The following is an 8,255-nucleotide window of genomic DNA, read 5'->3' as shown; positions in this document are numbered from 1 at the left end:
TATCCTATGCATCTAGTTCATTGTGATCGGAATTACATATATAATGTTTGGCCTCGTGAAGGAGAAAGTATCGCTCTAGCTTGGCGGAGGATTAAGTTAATGTTATATTCATGCCCCAATCATGAGCTCTCAAGAGAAATTATTATTCAGAATTTTTATGCTCGGCCTTCTCGTGATGATCAATCCCTGCTCGATACTTCTTGTACTGGTTCTTTTATGAAGAAGACTATTGAATTCCAGTGGGATCTTCTGGAACGAATTAAACACAACTCTTAAGATTGGGAACTCGACGAAGGTAAAGAGTCAGGTATTAAGCTTAAGTATGATTGTGTTAAATCTTTAATGAATATCGATGTTTTCCAAAAGTTTAGCACTAAATATGGACTTGACTCTGAGATAGTAGCCTCCTTTTGTGAATCATTTGCTACTCATGTTGATCTCCCTAAAGAGAAGTAGTTTAAATGTCACCCACCTATTAAAGAAGAAATTAAAGAACCGACATTAGTTAAGGAAGAAACTATACTTTATAATGTTGATCCAGTTGTTTCCACTGCTTATATTGAGAAACCACCTTTTCCTGTTAGGATAAAGGAACATGCTAAAGTTTCAACTGTGGTCAACAAAAGTTATATTAGAACACCTAAACCATATGAACAAATTAAAGTAGAACCTAGTATTGCTATGGTTAAGGATCTCTTGGAAGAAAATGTAGACGGGCATGTTATTTACTTCTGTGAAGAAGCTGCTAGAATTGCCAAACCTGATAAAAGGGACAAACACAGACCTGTTGTTGGCATGCATGTTGTCTCAGTTAAAATGGGGGATCATTGTTATCATGGTTTATGGGACATAGGTGCTAGCGTGAGTGTTATTCCCTACTCCTTATATCAAGAAATTATGAATGACATAGCACCCGCAGAGCTAGAAGACATAGATGTTACTATTAAACTTGCTAATAAAGACACTATATCACCAATTGGAATTGTTAGAGATGTTGAAGTCGTGTGTGGAAAAATAAAATACCCTACTGATTTTCTTGTTCTTGGTTCCCCACAAGATGACTTTTGTCCAATTATCTTTGGTAGACCTTTCTTGAACCCCGTTAATGCTAGAATAGATTGTGACAAACAAACTACCGGTGTTAGTTTTGGTGATGAGTCTCGTGAATTTAATTTCTCCAAGTTTAGTAGAAAGCTTCATGAAAAAGAATTGCCTAGTAAGGATGAAATAATTGGTCTTGCTTCTATTGTTGTGCCTCCCACTGATCCACTAAAACAATATTTGCTAGACCATGAAAACGATTTACATATGCATGAAATAAATGAAATAGATAATATTTTCTGTGAACAACGTCCTCTGCTTAAACAAATTTGTCTGTTGAAACTCTAGGAGGTCCTCCTCAATTAAAGGCGATCCTGTGTTTGAATTCAAACAATTCCCAGACACTTTGAAATATGCTTATCTTGATGAAAAGAAGATATATCCTGTTATTATTAGTGCTAACCTTTCAGAACATGAAGAAGAAAGATTATTGAAAGTTCTAAGGAAGCACCGAGCTGCTATTGGATATACCCTTGATGATTTAAAGGGCATTAGTCCCACTCTATGTCAGCAGAAGATTAATATGGAACCTGATGCTAAACCCGTTGTTGATCACCCACGTCGGTTAAATCCGAAGATGAAAGAAGTGGTAAGAACGGAGATATTAAGACTTCTGGAAGCAGGTATAATCTATCCTATAGCTGATAGTAGATGGGTAAGTCCTGTTCATTGTGTCCCTAAGAAAGGAGCTATTAATGTTGTTCCTAATGATAAGAATGAACTTATTCCACAAAGGATTATTACAGGCTATAGAATGGTAATTGGTTTTAGAAAATTAAGAACAAAATTGGTTTGATGCCAACAATTGGCATTGCCAATATTTGGCAAGCCAACATTTGGCAAAATCAGAATTTGCCAAATGTTGGCAACTTTTTGTGAGGTTGAGAAGAAAAGGTGGTAGCCAACCAATCACTAGACAACATTTGGCATTTGCCAAATATTGGCATGCCAACTTTTGGCATCAAACCAATCATGCTCTAAATAAAGCAAGTAGAAAAGATCATTACCCTCTTCCTTTTATTGATCAAATGATAGAAAGATTATCTAAGCACACACACTTTTGCTTCCTTAATGGATACTCTGGTTTTTCGCAAATACCTGTTTCTCAACCTAATCAATAAAAGACCACTTTCACTTGTCCCTTTGGAACTTATGCTTATAGACGTATGCCTTTTGGTTTATGCAATGGACCTGCTACCTTTCAAAGATGTATGACTGCAATATTCTCTGACTTTTGTGAAAAGATTGTTGAGGTTTTCATGGATGACTTCTCTGACTATGGGAAGTCTTTTGATGATTGTTTAAGCAATCTTGATCGAGTTTTCCAGAGATGTGAACAAACAAATCTTGTCTTGAATTGGGAGAAGTGCCGCTTTATGGTTAATGAAGGTATTGTCTTGGGTCATAAGATTTCTGAAAAGGGTATTGAAGTGGACAAAGCTAAGGTTGATGAAATTGAGAAAATGCCATGTCCTAAGGATATCAAAGGTATTTGTAGTTTCCTAGGTCATGCTGGTTTCTATAGGAGATTTATCAAAGACTTTTCTAAAATTTCTTGGCCTCTTACAAACCTTTTGCAAAAGGATGTCCCTTTGGTTTTTGATGATGATTGCTTTGAAGCCTTTGAAACACTCAAGAAAGCCTTAATTTCTGCACCTATTGTTCAACCACCTGATTGGAACTTGCCTTTTGAAATTATGTGTGATGCCAGTGATTATGCTATTGGTGCTGTTCTAGGATAAAGAGTTGATAAGAAACTAAATGATATTCATTATGCTAGTAAAACTCTAGACAGTGCTCAAAAGAATTATGCTACTAATGAGAAAGAATTTCTAGCAATGGTGTTTGCTTGTTTTAAATTTAGATCTTACATTGTTCACTCTAAAGTTACTGTTCACACCGACCATGCTGCTATTAAATATCTTATGGAAAAGAAAGACACTAAACCTAGACTTATTCGATGGGTTCTCTTGCTACAAGAATTTGATTTGCATATCACTGATAGGAAAGGAGCTGAGAACCCCGTAGCTGATAACTTGTCTATGCTTGAAAATGTGCTTGATGACCCACTACCTATTGATGATACTTTTCCTGATGAGCAGCTAGCTGCAATAAATGTTGCTAATAATACTCCTTGGTATGTTGATTATGCTAATTATATTATTCCTAAATATTTACCACCTAGCTTTACATATCAACAGAAGAAATAATTCTTCTATGATTTAAGACACTACTTTTGGGATGACCCACATGTTTATAAAGAAGGAGTAGATGGTATTATTAGACGTTGTGTACGTGAGCATGAACAAGGACAAATCCTTCGGAAATGTCACTCCGAAGCATATGGAGGACATCATGCTGGAGATAGAACTGCTCACAAGATATTGCAATCTGGATTTTATTGGCCTACTCTCTTCAAGGATGCCCGTAAGTTCGTCTTATCTTGTGTTGAATGCCAAAGAATAGGTAATATTGGTAAGCATCTAGAAATTCCTACGAATTACTCACTTGATGTTGAACCATTTGATGTTTGGGGGTTTGATTACACGGGACATTTTCCTTCCTCTAATGGGTATACACATATTTTGGTTGATGTTGATTATGTTACTAAATGGGTAGAAGCTATTCCAACCAGTAGTGCTGATCACAACACCTCTATTAAAATGCTTAAGGAAGTTATTTTCCCAAGGTTTGGAGTCCTTGGATATTTAATGACTGATGGTGGTTCACACTTTATTCATGGTGCTTTCCGTAAGATGCTTGCCAAGTATGATGTTAACCATAGAATTGCATCATCTTAACATCCTTAGTCTAGTGGTCTAGTTGAGCTTAGCAATAGAAAAATAAAATTAATTTTGCAAAAGACTGTCAATAGGTCCAGGAAGAATTGGTCTAAGAAATTAGATGATGCACTTTGGGCTTATGCAACAGCATATAATAATCCTATGGGTATGTCTCCTTATAAAATGGTTTATGGAAAAGCTTGTCATTTGCCTCTTGAATTAGAACATAAAGCATATTGGGCAATGAAGGAACTCAACTATGATTTCAAACTTGCCGGTGAAAAGAGGTTATTTGATATTAGCTCATTAGATGAATGGAGAACCCAAGCTTATGAAAATGCCAAGTTGTTCAAAGAAAAAGTTAAAAGATGGCATGATAAAAGAATAAAAAAGTGTGAGCTTAAAGTTGGAGAATATGTTCTTTTGTACAACTCCCGTTTCAGGTTCTTTGCAGGAAAAATCCTCTCAAAATGGGAAGGACCCTATGTTACCGAGGAGATTTATCGGTCTGGAGCTATCAAAATAAATAATGCCGAAGGTACTAACCCGAAGGTTGTTAATGGGCAACGAATACAACATTATATCTCAGGTATGCCCATTAATGTTGAAAGCAATATTATCCAAACTTTGACACCAGAAGAACACATAAAAGAGTCCTTCCGGAACACTCCAGAATCGTGAAAATAAGGAGCTACGTGATACGGTAAGTAAACGGACTCCGAAAAATCCGCAAAAATATTTTTTGTCAGTTTTAGAATATTTAGAAAATTAGGAAAAGAAGAAACTTCCAGGAAGCGTACCCTGTTGGGCACAAGACACCAGAGCGCGCCTGGCAGGCACGCCCAGGTGGGTTGTGCCCACCTGGGGCACCTTCCGGACTCCGTTTTTCTTCTGTTTGCTTGTTTCCCAAGATAAAAAATCTTTATATACCCCCGAACCTATTGACCACCGTATCGCGGAGAAATCTTCTGTTTTCTTTTCCTTGTTGTTTTCTGTCAGATCCCATCTACCATGGCTGCTTCAAGCTCCTCCAAGGACAAGTTCTTCAAGAACGTCATCAACCCATATCTGCGGGAGGTGGTGCAGCCCAGTCCAAATTGCTATTTTTTTGCCTAAGGAATATCAAACAGAATCCAAACGGAATGAAACCTTCGGGAGAGTGATTTTTGGAACAAACGCAATCCAGGGGACTTGGAGTGGACGTCAAGAAAGAAGCAAGGAGGCCACGAGGTAGGGAGGCACGCCTGCCCCTTGGGCGCGCCCCCACCTTCGTGGGGCCCTTGAGGCTCCCCTGACCGACTTCCTTCGCCTATATATACTCTTGTACCCAGAAAACATCCGAGAGCACCACGAAACCCTATTTCCACCGCCGCAACCTTCTGTACCCATGAGATCCCATCTTGGGGCATTTTCCGGCGCTCCGTCGGAGGGGGAATCGATCACGGAGGGCTTCTACATCAACACCATAGCCTCTCCGATGATGTGTGAGTAGTTTACCTCTGACCTTCGGGTCCATAGTTATTAGCTAGATGGATTCTTCTCTCTCTTTGGATCTCAATACAAAGTTCTCCTCGATCTTCTTGGAGATCTATTCGATGTAATTCTTTTTGCGGTGTGTTTTGTCGAGATCCGATGAATTGTGGGTTTATGATCAAGATTATCTATGAACAATATTTGAATCTCCTCTGAATTCTTTTATGTATGATTTGTTATCTTTGCAAGTCTCTTCGAATTATCAGTTTGGTTTGGCCTACTAGATTGATCTTTCTTGCAATGGGAGAAGTGCTTAGCTTTGGGTTCAATCTTGCGGTGTTCGATCCCAGTGAAACAAGGGGAACCGATACATATTGTATTGTTGCCATCGAGGATATAAAGATGGGTTTTATATCATATTGCTTGAGTTTATCCCTCTACATCATGTCATCTTGCCTAATGCGTTACTTTGTTTTTATGAACTTAATACTCTAGATGCATGTTGGATAGCGGTCGATGTGTGGAGTAATAGTAGTAGATGCAGAATCGTTTCGGTCTACTTGTCGCGGACCTGATGCCTATATACATGATCATGCCTAGATATTCTCATAACTATGCACTTTTCTATCAATTGCTCGACAGTAATTTGTTCACCCACCGTAATACTTATGCTATCTTGAGAGAAGCCACAAGTGAAACCTATGGCCCCCGGGTCTATCTTCCATCATATTAGTCTTCCATCAACTCGCCAATTTCTGTTGCCGTTTATTTTGCAATATTTACTTTCCAATCTATAAAATAAAAATACCAAAAATATTTATCTTATTATCTCTATCAGATCTCACTTTTGCAAGTGGCCGTGAAGGGATTGACAACCCCTTTATTGCGTTGGTTGCAAGGTTCATATTTGTTTGTGTAGGTACGAGGGACTTGCGTGTGGCCTCCTACTGGATGGATACCTTGGTTCTAAAAAACTGAGGGAAATACTTACGCTACTTTGCTGCATCACCCTTTCCTCTTCAAGGGAAAACCAACGCAGTGCTCAAGAGGTAGCAAGAAGGATTTCTGGCGCTTTTGCCGGGGAGTCTACGCACAAGTCAAGACATACCAAGTACCCATCACAAACTCTTATCCCTCACATTACATTATTTACCATTTGCCTCTTGTTTTCCTCTCCCCCACTTCACCCTTGCCGTTTTATTCGCCCTCTTTTCCGTTCGCCTCTTCTTTGCTTGCTCCTTGTGGTTTTTGCTGCCATTATGTCTGAAACTGGGGAGGTTATCGTTGATAAGGATAATAGTAATAACATGGGAAACTTTGATGCTTTTGATAATCCTCCTGAGGAACCCACTATCCTACATACTAAAAAGTTTCGAATCGGTAGTGGTAATATTATTGGAAAAGGAGTTATTCAAGATTTCTTTACTTGTGCTGGTACTTTTCCCACTATGGGTGGTTCTATTCTTCATAAAACTAGTAGTCTTGCGGATGCTATATCCTTGCTCGTAGTTGAACTTGAAAGACAGTTTATCCATATGCATCCTTGCATACAAAGGGATTTTTCTAGAATTTTCCAATATTGAGCACTCCTGTGTTAAGCGAGCCGCTACTATATTTTTGGCACATGAGTTTAGATTTATAATAAAAGAAGCCATTGAAATTTTTGCGCATTACATGGTGGACGCTGGTCGCCCTCCCATAGAAGCTATCTTTTTTAATCAAGAAGACTTAATGCGTTTACGATCTTTAGATCATGTCGCTTACAATGAAAACCTTAGAAAGAAGGTTCCTACCGATGTTCTAGTTGAGAGAATTTCTGAACTCAATGATGATTTTGCTATTCAGAATAACGGGTTAGGTTTTTCTCTTGAACAAAGGCTCATGACTTTTTGCCAAAAGAACGCTTATAATGATGAATTGGTTGTGCAATATAAGGGGCCAAAGGAGGAACCCATACCTCCCGAGCTTGATCTTGGGGACTTTTGTCCCATTAAATTTAGCCCTTTTGATTATTTTTGCTTACCACAAAGAAAACTTGCTGCTGAACATAGGGAATATGAGAGGAGTTTTCGCGATTTGCCTTACCATTATTATGGTAATACTTAGATGTATCCTTGCTTTTATGCCTAGCTAGGGGCATTAAACAATAGCGCTTGTTGGGAGGCAACCCAAATTTATTTTTGTTCCTTGTTTTTTGTTCCTGTTTAGTAATAAATAATTCATCTAGCCTCTGGTTAGATGTGTTTTTGTGTTTTAATTAGTGTTTTTGCCAAGTAAAACCTTTAGGATAACCTACGGTGATAGTTAATTTGATCTTGCTGAAAAATAGAAACTTTTGCGTGCACGAGATCAGTTTTCATAAATCACAGAAACGTGCTTTTCAGTTTATTCTTTTTGCAGAAGATTAATAAACAAATTATTTAGGACTTCCTAATTTGGTAGAATTTTTGGAGTTCCAGAAGTTTGCGTTTGATACAGATTGCTACAGATTGTTCTGTTTTTGACAGATTCTGTTTTTCGTGTGTTGTTTGCTTATTTTGATGAATCTATGGCTAGTATCGGAGGTTATGAACCATAGATAAGTTGGAGTACAGTAGTTTTAACACCAATATAAATAAATAATGAGTTCATTACAGTACCTTAAAGTGGTGGTTTGTTTTATTTCGCTAACGGAGCTCATGAGATTTTCTGTTGAGGTTTGTGTTGTGAAGTTTTGAAGTTTTTGGGTAAAGATTTGATGGATTATGGAATAAGGAGTGGCAAGAGCCTAAGCTTGGGGATGACCAAGGCACCCCAAGGTAAAATTCAAAGGCAACCAAAAGCCTAAACTTGGGGATGCCCCGGAAGGCATCCCCTCTTTCGTCTTCGTCCATCGGTAACTTTACTTGATGTTATATT

Source organism: Aegilops tauschii, chromosome 7, assembly GCF_002575655.3.
Source record: "Aegilops tauschii subsp. strangulata cultivar AL8/78 chromosome 7, Aet v6.0, whole genome shotgun sequence".
Lineage (NCBI taxonomy): Eukaryota > Viridiplantae > Streptophyta > Magnoliopsida > Poales > Poaceae > Aegilops > Aegilops tauschii.
Note: the sequence above shows the minus strand (reverse complement) of the source record.